Here is a 19252-nt window from a genome sequence, read left to right on the forward strand (position 1 = left end):
TCTCCTCTCTCGGAGACAGCTAGAGACAGACAATAGGCTGACTTGGCGAGGGAGAGTGAAGACGCATGCCGCAGAAGCAGAAAGATGAATGCAGCAACTAAAAGTGTCCAGAGACACCCTTGATTTTCTCCTCTCCCCCAGACTCAGACAGAACTTCAGTAAAAATCACCTGCCACTGGCTGGGAAGGGAAGAGAATGGAGTGGAGACAGATTAGCATAAAAGAATGAAATGTTTGGGACCTCCCTGGTGGTCTAGGGGTTAAGAATCTGCCTTGCAATGCAGGGGGTGCGGGTTCAGTCCCTGGTCCAGGAACGGAGATCCCACATGCCGTGGAGTAACTAACCCCAAGTGTTGCAACAGGAGAGCCTGTGCTCTGCAGTGACAGATCCGGCAGGCCGCAACTAAGACCTAACACAGGCAAATAAGTGAAGGTGAAGTCGCTCCGTCGAGTCCGACTCTTTGCGACCCCATGGACTGTAGCCTACCAGGCTCCTCCGTCCATGGGGTTTTCCAGGCAAGAGTACTGGAGTGGGCTGCCATTTCCTTCTCCAGGGGATCTTCCCAACCCAGGGATCAAACCCGGGTCTCCTGCATTGCCGACAGACGCCTTACCATCTGAGCCACCAGGGAAGCCCTCAAATAAATAAATAAATATCTGGAAAAGAATCCCATGTTTACCACCTACCCCTTTGGAACTGTTCTTATGTCCTCGTGAAAAGTCCCTCACTTGAGCAAAGGGATGCTGGAGGCTCTGGGTCTCGTGTTCCACCTGCTCCAAGCTCAGGATCGACTGATGCATCTTCATGGGGTAGGAGATAGGCGCCTTCTACAGTGAGGGACCCAGAGGCCTGGGCTAGGAGGTCTGAGATCAAGTGGCCGAGGGTCAGGAGGGCCGTGCCACTGGATCAGGCCTAGGTGGGGGCAGGACAAGTTGGGTTACAGTTCCTCTTCCTCTAGGCTCTGGGCATAGAGCAGTAGACTGCAGCCAGGGTGGCTGCTGGGCGTCACCACAGAGGGGGAAGAGCAGGGTTCGAGGACAGGAGGGTCAGCATCCTGCTCCTGCTCCCAGGCCAGCCCCAAACCAGATGCTCCCTCCAAGTCCTGGGAACTTGGATGGCAGGGCACCGGGTCTTAGCTTCCCAGCCAGGGGGCAAATCTGGAGTAGAAACTTGAAGCTTCCGCTCAGCCTAGTGTCAGCAATGCTATGGAAGCCCCTCCCCTGGTCCAGCGGTTGTCTGTCTTCCTCTCCAACCTTCAGTTGTGACAAAGGACAGGGGAGATGTTAGTCACAGCCATTGCCCCACAGCAAGAGGCTTACAGCCAGAGGCTTCAAAGCACAACCCCTCGGGCCATCAGCACCCACCCCCAGGGCAGAAGGGGGAGTTTGGGAGGGTCCTCTCATCCTGTAAGGCTGATGGGCAGTGTGCTGGCACCTCCTGCCAACTCTTGATCTTGGCCCGGGAGTTAGAGGGTTTGAACACCCGGGGCTTCTCCTGGTCACCTTCCATGAACGGGAGCCCCTCTGGATCACTCAGCTAAAGACACTACCAGTGAGTGGACACTCGGGTGGTATTATCTGTCCCCAGAGAACAAGGGAAGTGATACTGAATGCATGCCGAATCGGGAATCCGGGCTGCTGGGCTGGGATGGAGTCAGAAGGGAGGGCACTTGGTGAGCCCAGGGACATAACAGCAGGAGTTTGAGATCAAGTGCTCAGGCACCCCTGATGCTGGCTGAAGGAAGGCACTTCAAAGAGGCCACAGAGCTGCGAGCTGTGATGTGCTTGCTGTGGAAAGGAGGCCTGAGGGCCAATGGGCAGGCATTCCCAGTGGGTGTGCTCAGGGCTGGTGTGCTTATCCAGCCCGGATATCTGGGTCACCAAACTCAGGGGCACCTGCCCTTCTCCACAGCCAGGAGATGAGGCCCCTGCCCAGGATGGTCTTGGACTGAGCAGACCAGGAGCTTCTCTTCCCATCTTCAGTCCTGCTACAGAGGGGAGAAAGGAGAGATGCTGGGCTGGGGTGGTGGGGGGGGGTTGGTCAGTGTGGGGGTGGGCAGAGGGAGGTACTCCCAGGATAAAGATGTCAACTGAAATCCTAGGACAGAGAAGGGGGCACAAAATTCCTTCCTGCCTCTCTCCCCACCTCCATCCCCAGTGGCTGCAGCTCTCAAACCCCAGAGCCATGGTCAGATGTCGGGCAGAGGGGGAGCAGGAAAGGATGAGGGTGCTGGGGAGGGAATGAGGGGAGAGAGCCAGGCCAAGGCAGGGGGTGTGGGAGAGGAGACCCAGGAGACAGGGAGACAGGCGTCAGAACCTCTCCACACACAAGCACTGGAGGCTCCGCAGACCCTCCACCCTTCGGCTCTCTGTGAGTCTGCCCCCATCTTCCCCACTCATAAGCAACAACAGGGAAACTTGTTTAGTCGTATCTGGAGGTGAGGGGGGGGTCACATCCTGAGGGAGCAGAGGGGGCCACCTGGGTTCCCGCCCTCTCAGGTGGGGTCAAGTTGGTCCTCAAGCAGCACTGGACAGAAGGAGGGAAGTGGGCAGCGGTGCAGGGGGGGAGAAAAGGGAAGGGTGACCAGGGTGGCGGCAGGGAAGACATTCTGAGACTATGCAGGAAGATTCTCAAGCGAACGAGACAGAGGTCCCTTCTTCTCTGAGGGGCAGAGAAAGGAGAGAGGGTGACCAGAAGGACAGAGATTGACAGCTGGGTCAGGCAGAAAGACAGAGAGATAGAGGGGTCTAGCCAGCATGCATCTCCGCAGATGGCAACTGGAAATTGACTCCTGCCCAAAGCAGGAAGGATACAGGTAGGGCTATAGAGAAACTTCTGGGGAGCAGGGGGAGGGGGAGGCCCAGGTGCCAAGGAGGCAGAGGTGGCCCCTTTTGGAAGCATAATTACATAAGGGAGAGATCTCCCTTAGGAAGGCCAAGGGCTGAAATAAGATAATGGATGCCAAGTGCTTTGTAAGCTATAGAGCACTATACGAATGATTTTTGCTGTCATCTAACTGTGATATCATTTAAAAGATGCTGCAGACGTTCATTTAGTGCCATGGAAAGATGGCCGTGATGCACTGAAGAATGGCAAGAGGAGGTTTCACATAATATAAATGCGATTTTTTGCATTTACATGTACAAACCCAGAGAAGCATCTGGAAGCGTAAACATTCGTCTGGGAGGTGAGGTTATGTGTGATTTATACCTTCTTTTTGCTTATCTGTATTTTCTCTTTATGTTTCTTAAAGAACATACATAATTTATGTCATGAAAAACAAGCAGTTTGCTTTGAAAGGAATGAGACTTCCTCCAACTTGGGCTCAGGAAGGGTAAAGTCCCTGGCTCTGTCCTCTCCCAGCCTGGTTGGGTACTTCAGGGTCTGACCCATACATATTCTCCAAGAACATTTTTCCTCCATGCTGTAGGCTGGGCTGAAGTCAGTTTTCATGAATTTAGGACTGGCAGTTTGCTTTCATAACCTCACGATGTTTCCGGCTGGGAAGATATAAAACAGGGGGAGGTCGAGGAAGCAGAGATTCCCAGCAACTCTGGGCCCACCCGAAGGGAGGCCCACAGCCCTCTGCTTATGGTGTCTTTAGGGCCACCTCCCCCACCCACCTCCACCGGATCAGCCTTTACTTACAGTGGCTTCCCAGTGGTGGCAGCCTGGGTTCCCACACCCCCTCATTCCTCAGCCCTGCCCACGTACCACGGTAATGCCCGAACATGGCTTCCTTTTGTATCCCTTCCCCTGCCCTCGGCCAGCCTCTCCTCCCCGTCAGAGTGTGGACCATCACAGCCCTGGAGTCCTCCTCCACACACACATTTTTCCCCGTTGGACTCTCACCTCCTCTCTTTCCCAGCCTCACAATATCCTCCTCCCTCCTGTGAATCCCTCCCCCAGAGCTACTCAGAATACTATCTAACATCGAAATACTATCTAACATCGATAATTTCTTCTGCTGGCAGAGCTTTCGGTTTCCAAAGTGTATGGAAAATCCACTTTAGAGAGGATGGCATCAGTGATCTGACAGGCAGAATGACTTGTCTAAGACCACACAGTCAGCTTCTGGAAACCCAGCCCCTTCCACCGCCCACCATGCCTCCAGGGCTGAGAGGAAAGTGATTTGTCCTCCCTCGTCCTTCCATCCAGGCTTATCTCAAATCTTCCCTGGCATGTCAGCCTTCCATTTCTAGCTGCAACTTGCCTTTCCAGCATCATGATCCGTCCCAACCTAAAATAAAGTCCAACTTCCGATCAGTCTAGACCCTTCCCTATCCCCCAGCTTGCACCATGCTGCCATGGCACTCTACTGGGACTTGCGTCTGCATCTGCCCCACCCCCTTCCCCATGTTTGGCCTCTGAGGCCCCCTTATCACACCCTTTCTGAACTCCACATCATCCACAGGGCACCGGATACAGGCTGCCATACATAGCCACAGTGTTATGTCAGGACTCCCCTTAGGAAAACTGAAACCTCACAGGTATTGAACATAAGGGATTGGCTTTACTGGTGTGGGAGGACTGAAGAGCAAGAAGGGAACAGTAAGTAACACGGAGCAAACAGCAGAAGGAAGTTCCCACCCCTGGCTTGGGAGAACAAGTGGGTGAGGTTGGGGTTGTCAGAGGCTAGAATCTCAGGGAAGGGATCCCTCTGGAGGTGGAATTCAGATCTTGGAGGAAGTAATGCTGCCCAGTTGGTGCTGAACCAACATTGAAAGGAAGCAAATGGAAGAAGCAAGTCCTCCCCTCTCTCCTTGTACCCAACCTCCCTGTTGGCAAAACCTAATAAGAACCCACTGGAAAATATGCTCTGCAAAATATAGTTTGTAGAGTCAGGCCGAGCCTCGCAGAGCAGAGTGTAGCAGGGAGGCATTAGAACTGAGAGACGATAGGTAAGTGACCAGCACCCATGAAGGCCATTATTTATTATGGTTATTATAACTAACATGTACTGAGCACTTTCTGCATATCTATACCTGACATGCACTCTAACATAAAGAATAATCTGGTAGGCTCCACTGTATCACTGACATTGGACAAATGAGGGAGCTGAGTCTTCCGAAAGTTAAATAACTTGTTCAAAGACCTACAACTGATAAATGATGAGTTGGGATTCAAAGTCAGATCCACCCACACTTAAAAAAAAGATCTCTATCTTTATTTCCCGAAGATGCCCTAAACATCTTTTTTTTTTTTTTTTTTTTTTTTGGCCACACTGCTCAGCACGCAGGATCTTCCTCTACCAGGGATCAAACTCATGCCCCCTGCAGTGGAAGCAACCACTGCACCACCAAGGAAGTCCCCTCCACACTTGCCCACATCATTCTGTTGTCTACAAGGTGCCCACACTGGGCTAAGAGGGCTCTGGAGAGGGGTGGGCATAAGTCCTCGTGAGCGGGATGGCAGATTGGACATCAGTCTGACTGCAGCACCAAGCCCCCCCAGAGCATACTGTGTGTGCCGAACCTCTGCTCACAGTAGGGCCTGCTCTGAGTGAAGGAGCCACGTGTGTGCTCAGTCACTCAGTCGTGTCTGACTCTTTGGAGTCCTATGGACTGTAGCCCCACAGGCTCCTCTGCCCATGGGATTCTCCAGGCAAGAATACTGGAGCGGGTTGCCACGCCCTCCTCCAAGCGATCTTCCTGACCCAGGGATCAAACCCACGTCTTTTATGTCTCCTGCACTTGCAGGCAGGTTCTGTACCACTAGCATCACCCAGGAAGCCCACAAAGGTGGACAAAAGCCAGGCCCTGCCCTTGCACAGGGCACTGTCTCCCGGGCAGGAAGGCATGCAGACAGATCACTGAAGTGCACCATGGCAGCCCCACAGAGCTGTGCAAGAACCAGGGCTCTGCGAGCCCCGTAAGCGACGCTCAGATCTCATCATTTCCCTGCTGAGAGTCCCCCAGGGGCTCCCCAGAGCCAACCAGCAAAGACAAAGCTCCCAGGCAGGCTGATCTCTCAAGCTCTCTGCCCCTCACAGCCATGCCATCCCCAGAGGGCCCTGCAGCTCTAAGCCTCTGTATCTTCACTTACTTTGCTCCTTCAACCCAGAATCTCCTCCACTCTCCCCACCCTCCGTTTCCTGTGTATCCTGAGGATCACCTGCTCACCCTTTAAACCAGCTCTTTCAACTACCAATGCCTCTCTGAAGCCTTCTTGACTTCCTTCCCCTATGCATCCTTATCCTGGGCAAAATGGACCACTCCTTCCTACATCCCCCAAATCTCTGGCTTCTAGTTTAGCTCCTGTCACTCTGAATTATCTGAGTTTGTTTACCCATGCATCTCCCCTGCCCTCGTGTCTTATTTATCTTTGTAGCCCTTGAAACTATCACACACTCCAGCACATAATACATTTCTAATAGATGCTCCATGAAACCATGATAACAAACCAGCCAGGGGCGGAGAATGCAGAGAGGAAAACATACTGCCTTTGGAGCCAGACCTGAACTGACTCTTAGCTAAACATACTTACTAGCTTGCTTGAGCAAGTTATTAGTAATTTACTGCACCCGGCCTTTGTCAAGTGCAAGGTCCACTGCACTCTCACAGCACGATGCTCAGCACCTGCAGGGCTCTCTGCCTTCCCCTTCAGGTGGTCGTGGGTGAGGTTCAGGCCACGTGTGAGGGCCTTGGCCCCAAGGGCTGCACCAGGGAGTATGCAGGTCTGACTGTCGTAACACCTTCCCAGCCAGAGTCTACACTCTGGATATGCTGGAAGAGAGAGACTGTGAACCCTAACTCTCCCAGGCCTCCCAGACCTCAAGTTCCAGTCCCCAGTGTCTATGAGATCCCAGACTCTGCTGAACATCTTCCTGTGCTGACCTTCAACCCTCACTGGTGCCTTTGGCAGCCCCCAGCTTCACAGGTCCCTCATCACGTCTGGAGCTTTCTCTGGTGGTCTGGGGTCCCTGGATATAACCAGGATCCTCTACACTGCTCCACCGCTCTCCCTTCCTGAATACCTCCAAGTAGTCCTGGGGCCTGTCTGTCACCAAGAACCCTCTCTGCTGGCTCTCCAGACTCCCCAGGTCCCTCCTCTCCGATCCTCTCCATCTCCGCCAAGCTCTAACCCTGCACCATCTGGCCGCGCGGCCAGCCGGCTGGCACAGGGGCTCGAGCTGCTGCAGGATTCCTTCCGCTGCCCTGCCATCACCGCTGCCCGACCAGCTCTTTCCTTTGCCGGGTTGAAATTCGCTTTAACAGCACATTCAGCCTGAGCAGACTTCTGGCAGCACAGACGTTCCCCAAGTACCCACAGCAGGGGAGAGAAGCGGAAGAGAATTGGGGAGGACAAACTGATCTGACCTGGTGTGCTCCTCACAGGGCCCCAGGTCTTTGCCCAGGTCTTTGCCCAGGACCTGGTAGCCCTCCCCACCCAAGACTTCTTATCAAGGTCCAGCCCAGATGCCCCACATTGCTCTCTCCCCTGGGACTCCCTCTGTCACTCCAGCCAGAAGAGAGCTCTCTCATCTGAGGTCTTGGAGGATGCACATGGCTCTGGGCTTGACTGCTTCTCCTCTGTGGTCCTAGCCACCTTAGAACCCTTATCTCCTTGAGGGGAGATATTTGGTGTATGGTTTGATATTTGGTGTATGGACTGAATTGGGCCCCCTCAAAACTCATATGTTGTAGTCCTACCCACAATGTGACTATATTTGCAGACAGAGTCTTGAAAGAAGTCATTAAGGTCAAAGGAGGTCATAAGGGTGAAGCCCTAATCCAACAGGACTAGTGTCCTCGGAAGAAGACACACCAGAGACACCTCCCACCCCCGCTTCCCCATGTGAGCCCAGAGGAAAGGCCGTGCGAAGGCATGGCGAAAAGACAGTCACCTGCAAGCCAGGAAGAGGAGCCTCACCAGAAACCGACGCTGCTGGCACCTTGATCTTGGACTTCCAGCCTCCAGAACTGTGAAAAAATAAATTTGCATTGTTTATGCTGCCCAGTCTGTGGTTTTTGTTATGGCAGCTCAAGCAGGTTAATACCTCCAGGAACTCAGGGAAAGGGTTCTAGGAAGGGAACATCAACAGGCAAGCCATCCCACACATGCCCATGAGCCCTTCCTGTCATCAGTTCAGCTGCTCACAGGAGGGCAGAGGGACCAGCCCCAGTTGCTAGGAGCCCAGCCAGAGGGAGGACCTGAGGCTGCCCCTACACCCCAGCCTTGAGGAGGCTGTGGTTAAATGTCCCCATCACGGGGCTAGGAACTTATAGAAAAGAAGGGAACAGAAGACCTGAGCTCCTCCGACAAACCAGCAGACCCTTTGCTGGGCTCAGCACCCATCTGCAGATGGAATCCCCAAACCACCTTTCCAGAGAAGTGTGCTTCCCCCAAGTTTTGGACCAGGCAACCGAGGCTTGGAGAGATCAAGCAACTCACCCAGGTTGACCTTGGCACAACGATGGAGGGGGATGAAAAGTCACAGCCTCAGAGAGGCTAAGGCTCTTCCAAGCACATCCACCTGATGACATAGTGAGGAACACGTGGGATTTCGACGACAGACCTGGAACCCGGTCTGTGTTTTTGTGAGGAGTCCACTGTTTCTGAGTTTAAGAGAATTCTTCCCCTGCCAGAGCTGCTGGCCTGGGCCCAGGCCTCCAGACAAAGAGAGTGAGTAATTCCATTTTAAAGGTGAAAAATGCTTCCGTTGCAATTATCACACAGTGTATCAAAGCAGTGGGCATGGTTTCCAGAAACAGAGGGAGGGGGTGGCTACTGTGCCCGCAGAGTGATCAGAGCAGAGCCCTGGCATCGGTGGGGCTGTGCCAACCCTGCCCCCCTCCCAGCCTGGTGACCAATTAAACAGCAGGTTTGGAGAAGATGGCGATCAGGTGTTTGACTATTGAAAATCAGACTTGAGGGTCTTCTGTTTGATTCTTCTCAGATACAAAAGGAGACGACTGATGTGAGGGGAGGGTAAGGGGTAGATACTTAATGCCAAGCAGTGCGCATTCTCATAGTGCTCCCCTATGTGGGGGGGAAGGGGGGCATGTGGTGTGTGAGAGACAGAGGCCCTCCCTAGGGTCCTCCTTGTCCAAAAGGCAGAATACCAGGATTGTGGAATTTTCTGCTGAATCTCTGCAGCAACTGGGCCAAGTTAGACTGAATTATGGGCTGGAGAGACCATGGCAGAGCCCCCGTCACTCCTTTCTGCCTTTTGACTTTGTTTCCATGTCCCCCAACACCTTTCAGGCCTGCTCTGCCCCACTCCAGGCCTGGGCCAGCCCTCCCTGCTTCCCAAGGAAAGAATATTAGGGGAGAGGCACTTCCCTGGTGCTCCAGTGGTTAAAAGCCCACTGCCAATGCAGGGGACATGGATTTGATCCCTAGTCTGGGAAGATCCCACACCCTCCAGAGCAGCTAAGCCTGTGAACCACAACTACTGAGCCCACACTCTAGAGCCCGGGAGCCGCAACTACTGAGCCCCCATGGAGCCCATGCCCTGCAGCCAGAGAAGCTACAGTAACAAGAAGCCAGCGCGCAGCAACCGGGGAGCAGCTCTGCTCGCCACGACTACAGAAAGCCGGCACAGTGACGAAGACCCAGTGCAGCCAAAAATAAGTAAGTCAATGAAATTACCAAAAAATGCTTACGACAAAAAATACATAAAAAGAATATTACGGGAGGTTGTAACTGAGCCAGTGATTATGTGGCTGGTGTGGGAAAGGCCTGCCAGGGAGCTGTGTTGGCCCCACCTGCAGAGGGCTCTCAGGAGAGGTCAGCAGCCCATAGACAGGCAGCTGCTTCAGCGGCCCGGCCCTGTGACGGTCTCAAGGTCCCGGGTCTTTACACTCTTGTTCGGCCTGCTTGGGACACCTTCTCTAGACCTTGAAGGGCTATTCCTTCCCACCTGGTCTGTGGGTTACCGTGTCTGTCACGTCCTGGGAAGCAGCCTTCCACAGCAACTTCTGTGAGTGTTAGTCACTCACTCGTGTCTGACTCTTTGTGATCTCATGGACTGTAGCCCGCCAGGCTCCTTTGTGTAGGAGAATTATCCCAGCAAGAATCCTGGAGTGGGTTGCCATTCCCTTCTCCAGGGGATCTTCCCGACCCAAGGATTGAACCCAGATCTCACACACTGCATGCAGCTTCTTTACCATTTGAGCCATCAGGGAAGCCACCTCTACTGTATGTCTAAAACCCTGCACTACCATCTTATTATTGTCTCGTGATCTGAAATTATCTCTCTGGTTTGCTACAGACTTCCTCTCCTCTCCCCTCAGGAGAATGCAGGCTCCCGGAGGGCAAGGGCTGTGCACTTCTTGCTCCTGCATTTCCATTACCTAGGCTCCCTAACACATCCTGGGAGAGTTCAGCTCTGTTGAACTGGCCAACTGGATGAATCTCCACTTCTTAGTATTACCCTATTGATAAAATAAATAAAACAATGGAACCCGAATACAACAGCCTTTTCCAGTCCATGAAGCCTTGCATGAGTCACAGCACATTTTCTGCATTCAGTGGCTTAGTCTGGGTTATCCCTGTTTTACATGTGAGGCAACTGAGGCCCAGGGAGCCTGCAGATTTGCCCCAGGTCACAGGGCTGGAAGGTGGTGGAATGGGGGCTCCAACAGACCCAACTTCTATTCTCCTTCCACAGCACCCTAGTCTCCTCTTCCTCTGACATGCTCACCCACACAGGCACAGGTGTCCAGGGAGAAGAAAAGTCTGCACCGTGACAGAGGCAGTCCTGCGATTGCAAGGAGACAGACACGTGTGGGACTGCAGGAGAGTGGCCTATGAAGGGGACGATTGCACAGTGAGGAGGTGGGGAGGTGCCAATATGAGCCACCTCTGCCCAGAAGGGCTTTTCTTTAAACTGAATTATAGTTGATTTACGATGTTGTGATAGTTGTTAGTTTCTGGTGTGCAGCAAAGGATTTGGTCCCTCTCCTGCCTCTCTATATATATATACAATTTTTTAATGGACTGTCTTTTATTAATTTACCATTAAATAGCTTTCAGTTAACACAAGAACATAGAGGTAACATTACAATTGCGTTGTTATAAACTTAAAAGGCTTACGTATTTGTTTCATTACCAGGGAAATATACTGGAACTAGGTTCCCCACAGATGATGCTAGACAGCTACTAGTCCTTTTATTTTGGTCTTATTAATAGAAATATAACTTAATGAGATCGTAAGCATAGGCCTCTTCATAGTTTCATAGGAGTCAGAAGTTTTGCTTTCGATACTAAATAATATCTGGAAAACATGCTCACTTTAGTGTTTTTTTGAGAAGTTCTAAGAACTGGCCCAGATTCGTGTGATAGTCATTCTTTAAGCTGTAGTCACTGTGGGCCTTGAGGAATAACTCTTCCAAAGAATGGAAAAGGCACATGTATATTTTCTTTTTATACTTCTCCCATATAGTTTATTACAGGATATTGAGTAGAGTTCCCTGTGCCATACCATAAGGGCTTGTTGGTAATCTACTTTATATATGCTGCTGCTAAGTCACTTCAGTCATGTCCGACTCTGTGCGACCCCATAGATGGCAGCCCACCAGGCTCCCCCATCCCTGGGATTCTCCAGGTGAGAACACTGGAGTGGGTTGCCATTTCCTTCTCCAATGCATGAAAGTGAAAAGTGAAAATGAAGTTGCTCAGTCGTGTCCAACCCTCAGCGACCCCATGGACTGCAGCCCACCAGGCTCCTCTGTCCATGGGATTTTCCAGGCAAGAGTACTGGACTGGGGTGCCATTGCCTTCTCCTACTTTATATATAGTTGTGTGTATCTGTTAATCCCAAACTCCTAATTTATCCCCTCACCTCCTTTCCCCTTTGGAAAGCCATAAGCTTGTTTTCTGTCTGTGAGTCTGTTTCTCTTTTCTAAATATGTTTATTGGTATCATATCTTAGATTCTACATATAAGTTCTATCATATAGTATTTGTCTTCCTCTTTCTGACTTACTTTACTTAGTATGATGATCTGTAGGTTCACCCATGTTGCTGTAAATGGCATTATTTCATTCTTTTTATGGTTGAGTAGTATTCTATTGTGTATATATGTATATACCACATTTTCTTTATCCATTCACCTGCCAATGGACATTTAGGTCACTTCCATGTCTTGGGTATTGTAAATAATGCTGCTTTGAACATTGAGGTACATGTATCTCTTTCAATTAGTTTTCGCTTTCTTCAGGTATATGCCCAGGAGTGGGATTGCTGGATCATATGGTAATTCTATTTGTAGTTTCTTAAGGAATCTCCGCACTGTTTTCCACAGCAGTTGTACCAATTTACTCTCCCACCAACAGTGTGGGAGGTTTCTCTTTTCACCACACCTCTTCCCGCATTTGTTGTTTGTGGCCTTTTTTTGGTAGCTTTTTAATGATGGTCGTTCTGAGCAGCGTGAGGTGGCACCACATTCCGTTTCTTTATGGCTGCACTGGGTTTTCGTTGCTGCACACAGGCTTTCTCTCGTTACACGGAGCAGGGTGTTACTCTCCAGTTGCAGTGCCTGAGCTTCTCCTTGCCGTGGCTTATCTTGTTGCAGGGCATGGGCTCTAGGGTGTGCCCGCTTCAGTGGCTGGAGGTGTGCAGGTTCCGTAGCTGTGGCTCTTTGGCTCTATAGCGCAGGCTCAGTAGCTGTGGTACACAGGTTTAGTCCCCTCGTGGCACGTGGAATCTTCCTCAAGCAATGATCAGACTAGTGTCCCCTGCATTGGCAGGCAGATTCTTAACCCCTGGACCACCAGGGAAGTCCTCATTGTAGTTTTGATTTGCCTTTCTCTAATAATTAGAGATATTGAGCATCTTTCCATGTATGGAAGGGCTGTTTTTAATTCTCTAAAAGCGAATTCTCCTTGTAAAAATGTTCTCAGCATGTTAATATGTGTTATTGACTAGCTCTGACAGAACAGCATTTTTCCAGGCACTGAGAATGCAAATAAATAAGAGAAGATTTCCACCTTGGAGTGGAAAAGAATGAAGAAAAGAAACTTGGAAACCTGTCTCTTCTGCCATTGACTCATTGTTTCTTTTTTTTTCTCTCCTACCCAATTGTGTAGGGATCTTTTTCTCATAGCTTTTGTTAGATAAGAGATCTTCTGCCAGCTTTCAACTGGTATTCTGTAAGAATTGTTCCACATGAAGATGTAATCTCTATGTGTTTTTTGGGGGAGGTGAACCCCACATCCTTCTACTCGGCCATCTTGATCTCTACCTGATTCATTGTTGACTTGAGGAAGTCAGACGCTCTTTCAGCCCACTATACTATATTAAAAAGTCAGGAATGGATCTAATTTACTAGTGTCAATATGAATATTACATTTGCAAAAGGCCTCATAACTTTCAAAAAATTGTAAATATAATTATTATGTATATTACACTATAGAGGAAGTTTTTTTCACAGCTTCATAAGAACGAGAAACAACTTTACTAGGCCTGGTTCATTACAAATTCATGTACTAATTCTGTAGTGAAACTTCGATTTAGAAACCCAGCCAGACACATGCAGACCCGTGGGGAAAAGGGGCTGTTGAGGCAGTGTTCACAGTCTCTCATTCTTAGCATGCTTCTTGGTTACTTGCTGGTTTGCAATAAGCAGTAAGAGGGATTAAAAGGTTAATATGCCATGGGTGCTTCTCTTCACCCAGACATGAGCTCCAAAAGAATAGGTTGTTGAGTTTTTATTTACTTTTGCATGCCTAGCCCCTAGCATGTTTGGTATACGGTAGGCAAGAGAATATGTGTTGACTAAATAGATACAGCAAGAGTAACTATAAAGTCAAATCTTTGGTCCTGTAGACGCCTAGAATGGTTCAGAGAAAAGGCATCATGTGAAATCTGAAATATCACCACTCCTTTCCATAGCATCGTGGGAGCGTGTCATGATCACTCGTGATGTCAGCCAAGTGCATTCTGCTGGATGAAAAACTGCATTCAAAGACACTGTGGTTCTGCAAATGAGTCCATGTTTTGAGCTGAAATTGCAGCAAAGCATAGGTTACTAAAAGGGTAGAGTTTTTGACTGGTAGTTAGGAAAGTTTCCTGGACTCTGGTTTCTTACAGCTTGAATATTCTGGTCTTCACAGGGAAATTTCATAGTGGGCCCTTTGGTTCTAGTGAGAGTTAAAGGCTTAAAAAGTCAGCTCTTTTTCCGCTCCCCTGGGGTATCTTTAACATGAAATCATTCAATGGGAAAGCAGAGAGGCAGGGCCCACTCATCCGTGTGGGGTGATGTCCTCCCTAACTCCCTGGCACCTGTATTGGCTAGTAGTTGAGGTCCCAAGCCAGATCACCTGGTTCTAATGCCCACTTCCTGACCACGTGACCTTGGGCAAGTCACTTAACCTTCCTAAGTCTCAGATTCCCTGTCTGTGAAGGAAGATGATCAGAACATCTGCTTTGTGGGTCTGTATTAAAGCTATGCGGGTCCACGCCTGTAAAGCACTTAGCACAGTGCTTGCTCACGGCAAACACTCAAGACGTGGTGACTCTAATAGCCCTCCCCACCCATGTGCCTAGAGGTCCCAAGTTGGAAGCTCTCGTTGTGTGACTGAAGCTAAGTCTCTTGACCTTGATCTCAGTTTTCTCACCTGTAAAATGGTGCCAGGTAATTCTCAAATAAGACAAATCCTGCCCTTGACAGTTTGTATCAAATAAGTGATTATATAAGGTAATGGTGGGTCAATGGTAAGGTCTGGGCTCAGGGCAGGATGATAAACACACATGCACACACACAACAGCTTTGCTCCCTGAATGCAGATGGTAGGAAAGAAAGATGTGTGTATAATCCAGTTTGTATTATCCTTGCTATATTGGACACAGATCTCTTCAGAGTCCCTCCATTACTACCTTCTTCCCAAAAACCCTGGTCTGGAACTTGCTATAAAGGACAAGATGTTGTTCCTTATACTTTCTAGCACCAAGATAGAGACACAGGGACTTCCCTGGTGATCCAGTGGCTAAGACTCTGTGCTCCCTATACCAGGGACCCAGGTTTGATCCCTGGTCAGGGAACTAGATTCCACATGCCACAACTAAGAGTTTGCATGCTATAACTAAAAAAAGATCCCAAAAAACTCCTGCATGCTGCAACTAAGAGCTGGCACAGCCAAATAAATAAATAATTTTTTTAAAAAAAAGAAAGAGAAGGAGACAGCATTTATTTGGCTTCTTTGGATTTGTTGTGATGTGACCCAGAAGGCTGCCAGTTTCAAGTGAGTCCCAGAGCAAGACAGGCCCCTGCAGCAGGTCCAGGCTATAAATAACCTGTCCCACCTCTTGGGCCTTAGGATCCAGCCTGGGCAATAGTGCCAGAAGTCCCTGTGGTGGATAAGGATGCTGAGCGGAAAGCTCTGATGGGGAACTGCAGCACATACCCAGGGGTTCTGGAACAAAGTCATGCCCTCTATGACAAAGAATTACAGCTGAAAAACAGCTGTTGGTTCGATATTGGGCCTTACTAGAGACTGAGTGCCTGACCAATGGGCACCGAGTGACCATTCAACCTGAACTGCCTATTCATAAAGCTGAATGATATCTGACCCATGAGTCCTAAAGCTGGACAGGCAAAACAACTAATCCATTTGGCAATGGGCATGATACCTCTGGACCAGGCTTGAACTGGTAAACTGTATGAGCATGTGGTCCAAGACCGCCAATTTCCTGCCTCTATGGCTACTGCTTCTTCTTGAACCTCATCTATGACCTCATGCATGCATGTTAAATTGCCTCAGTCGTGTCCGACTCTGTGCGACCCTATGGACTGGAGCCTGCCAGGCTCCAGTCCATGGGATTCCCCAGGCATGGATACTGGAGTGGGTTGCCATGCCCTCCTCCAGGGGATCTTCCCAACCCAGGGATCGAACTGGTGTCTCTTACATCTACCTGCATTAGTAGGCATGTTCTTTACCACTAGCGCCACCCGGGAAGCCCTTGTGACCACACAGGGGTTCCCTTGTAACCAGCTGACAGATGTGCCAGGATGACCAGTTGGCACTAGCAGCATCAGTATGGTCTCACACAGAGTGTCCCTGACGAAGAGTGCTAAAGGGAAATCCTCCCAAGGGTCAGAGCTGCAACATACATCAGTCGTCCACTTTGTGTATAGGGAAAGATGGTCCAGAGTAAGAATGGGCATGGACTACTAGGGAGTGGCAAATGACTTGGTTAGTTGGTCAGGAATATCTGGAACAACTCTGAGTACTTCCATGACTGGTGATGGGGCTTCCCAGGTGGCTCAGTGATAAAGAATCCACCTGCCAACGCAAGAGATACAGGAAATGACGGTTCAATCCCTGGATCAGGAAGAGCCCCTGGAGGAGCAAACGGCAACCCATTCCAGTATTCTTGCCTGGAGAAGTCCACGGATAGAGGATCCTGGCAGGCTGCAGTCCATGAGGTCGCAAAGAGCTGGATACGACTGAGTGACTAAGCATGCGCACACACCTAGTGATGCCTGTTACTGAATAGCTATACCAACCAACAAGGGCAGGGCCACTAGGGCATCTACACCTTTGGGGAATGAAGGTCTGAATCACCCCACCAGAAAACAATCCAGACCAGATGAAACGCTAAGTGAAGGTGAGGGCATCTAGAAGGAGTAGCAGAGGAGGGAGATAATGACTGTCAAGCAGAGTTTTTGGATTAGTCACAGCCATGAGGATTGTAGCTTTTTTCATGAATCCTCTCACGTCAGTCTTTGAGAAAGACACCCTTGACCTCCACCTGGAAGGGGGCTATGTGATTGATTGTAGCTTCCTTCTTGGAGAGTAAGGATGTCTCTATTTGTGCAGAACAAACATAAGCCCTATCTGGGGAGTATAAGATCTGTACATAATGAGAAGGCACGAGGGGTAGACTGTGTGGGACCCAAAAATCACACACATCCTTAGATCCTGTTCATTGACTCCTTGGCTGCCTGCCTCCCAAACCCCTTCCACTTTTATCAGAGCCCTTTTTTGTGACCTGAGCTGACAGGAGTCCAAGCTGAAGTCCTAGGATTGCATGGTCTTTACACCTCACTTGTTGAACCTATCTCCTGAGTCACCCCTCCATTTCTGGTTAATATGAAACACCACACCATGGACCATGGATCTGGCTTCCAGAGTGGATACCAAGGGACAGGGCACGAGGTCTCTAAGTTCCTGTGAGATCATCTTGACCAACAGGAAGTGGGAAGCATGAGCAAAAATAAGTTCCTCCTCCTTTCTCCCCTCTGTGGGTTACTCTGTGTGTGTGTGTGTGTGTGTTAGTTGATCAGAAGTGTCTAACTCTCTGAGACCCCATGGACTGCAGCCCACCAGGCTCCTCTGTCCATGGAATTCTGCAGGCAAGAATACTGGAGTGGGTTCCCATTCCTTTCTCCAGAGGATCTTCCTCACCCGGGGTTACTCTAAGAGGGGGTTTCATCTTGTGCCCTGTCTGGAGAAAGTCCTCAAGTGAAAATGCTTGTCAAGCAGGCGGATGTTTCTCTTTTCAGCTCATTTTGAGGATCTTATCTCAAGACGTCAAGAGGACGGAAATGATTTGCCAACAGGTTCCTAAGGGAGATCGGGGTGGCTTAGTGGTATGGGCTGGCACTATGAGAGCCCACCTCAGAGGCTCCTAATCTAGCCATGTGTGTACGTGTGTGTGTGTGTGTATACAGGGTTGGGACATCAGAAGAGGGGACTGAGCTGAGCTGTGGAGGATGAGCAGGGTTGAAGAAGTTGGGGAAAGGTATTTGTAGAAGAAGGACGAGCACGTTCAACTTCATGGAAGAAGGAAATGCGGTGGAGCAGTGGCTGTGTGGTTGGAGCGGAAGCTGGCTCAGGGGCTGCCAGCTAAGGTTTACCTAGCTGGAGGGTGCCAGACCCAGAGTGCATGCTGCCTTGCACCCAAGAAGGACTCTGGAGTCCTGATTTAGCCTGCAGAGCTACTTCCCTAGCACCTCTGAGAAGTAAAGATGACCCCCAGCATCACTGCTGGCCCAGTCACACCCACACTCCAAGGCCTTGCCTCCTCCTGAGCTGCCTGATCCCTCTTCCCTTCCTTTAAAACCACTGCCTTCGGGAATTTCCTGGCATCCCAGTGGCTGAGACTCTAAGCTCCCAATGCAGGAGGCTCCGGTTCCATCCTGGCCAGTCACCTAGATCCCACATGCCGCTACAAAGAGTTTGCATGCCCCAACTCAAGACCCCATGTGCCGCAACAAAGACGATCCCGCATGCTATAGCTGAGACCTGGTGCAGCCAAATGAATAAATATTAAAACAGAACAAAACAAAAAAACCTGTTGCCTTAGCCTTGATCCCATCCTTTTTCTGGGACTCTCAGCACCAAGAACAGTGCCTGGCACATAGTCACGGACTGTTGGCCTAAATCACGGTGAAGTTAGTCAAAGAAGATCTAGTTTTTAGTCTCAGTTCTGCCACGAACACCTGAGACACTGAAAGACCCAAGCCAAGGCACGTAACTTCTCTGAGCTTCAGTTTACCCATCTGGAAAATGGAGATAATGTTCCCCCATCTCCCCTTCATTAGTGAGGATCATAAGACAGAAACGGGACTGGTCCTCTAGGGTGGCAGGAGATGCAAGCCCACTGCAGATCAAGACATCAGCCTGGGAGTCATCAATAACAACTGCTGATAGTTTTGCTGTTGATAATGACCTGCTTACTTGAAGGAAATCCCCTCTCCCTTTCTCCAGGATGGTTGGTCTTGTCCTAACCCAGTTCCATGACCTGCCTGAAGATGAAGCCAGGCTTCCTCCTCCATACCCCCTTGTCTCACAGGTTTCCTAAGACCTCAGAAGGTCCTTCAAAAGTCTGACCCACATTCTTCCTGTTGCAGCTCTGCCCCCTCCCCTCCTCATGTAAAAGCAAAGTCCTGCTTATGAATCTTCAACGAGTCTGAAGCCCCATCACATTATAAGGCTTATTCTTCTGAAGTTGATGTTCCCACTGCCGCTGCTAATACAGAGAGAGAGAGAAGAGAGACAGTGAGGAAGGGAAGCCCCAGTCTGGAGTGAGGGTGTGGAGAAAGAATCAGGAGTGATGGAGATAAGACAGCAGCATACCCAGACACACAACGACACAAACACCACACCACCACCACCTCCAGCGCCTGGCTTCCGGGGGAGGGACAACTGTCTTACGGCTTTCCATGACGCGAGTCCTCCGCGAGGGCTAGGGCTGTGGGTGAGGCGACATTTCCTGCCCCAGGGGGCTGGGGTGAGAGGAGAGATGAGTTGCTGAGTATGCACACCTTTTGAAAGCCCATACACACACACCCTGCTCCAGGG

The 19252-nt window shown here is 50.2% G+C and overlaps 1 long non-coding RNA gene across 4 annotated transcripts in view; it reads right to left on the reverse strand.

Annotated features, from left to right (window-relative positions):
* Positions 1-19252, reverse strand: part of LOC129654600 (uncharacterized) — a 30707-nt gene that overhangs the window by 4349 nt on the left and 7106 nt on the right. The window contains exons 4-6 of one of the 4 annotated variants that reach the window (XR_008715541.1): positions 19106-19176; positions 7847-7922; positions 687-1253 (exon numbers count right to left, since the gene is read on the reverse strand). This is a non-coding gene — a long non-coding RNA (uncharacterized LOC129654600). The remainder of the gene's footprint in view (positions 1-686; positions 1254-7846; positions 7923-19105; positions 19177-19252) is intronic. The other 3 variants (XR_008715543.1, XR_008715542.1, XR_008715544.1) reach the window with 3 other exon arrangements.

The sequence above is a fragment of the Bubalus kerabau genome, chromosome 6 (genome assembly GCF_029407905.1).
Source record: "Bubalus kerabau isolate K-KA32 ecotype Philippines breed swamp buffalo chromosome 6, PCC_UOA_SB_1v2, whole genome shotgun sequence".
NCBI lineage: Eukaryota > Metazoa > Chordata > Mammalia > Artiodactyla > Bovidae > Bubalus > Bubalus kerabau.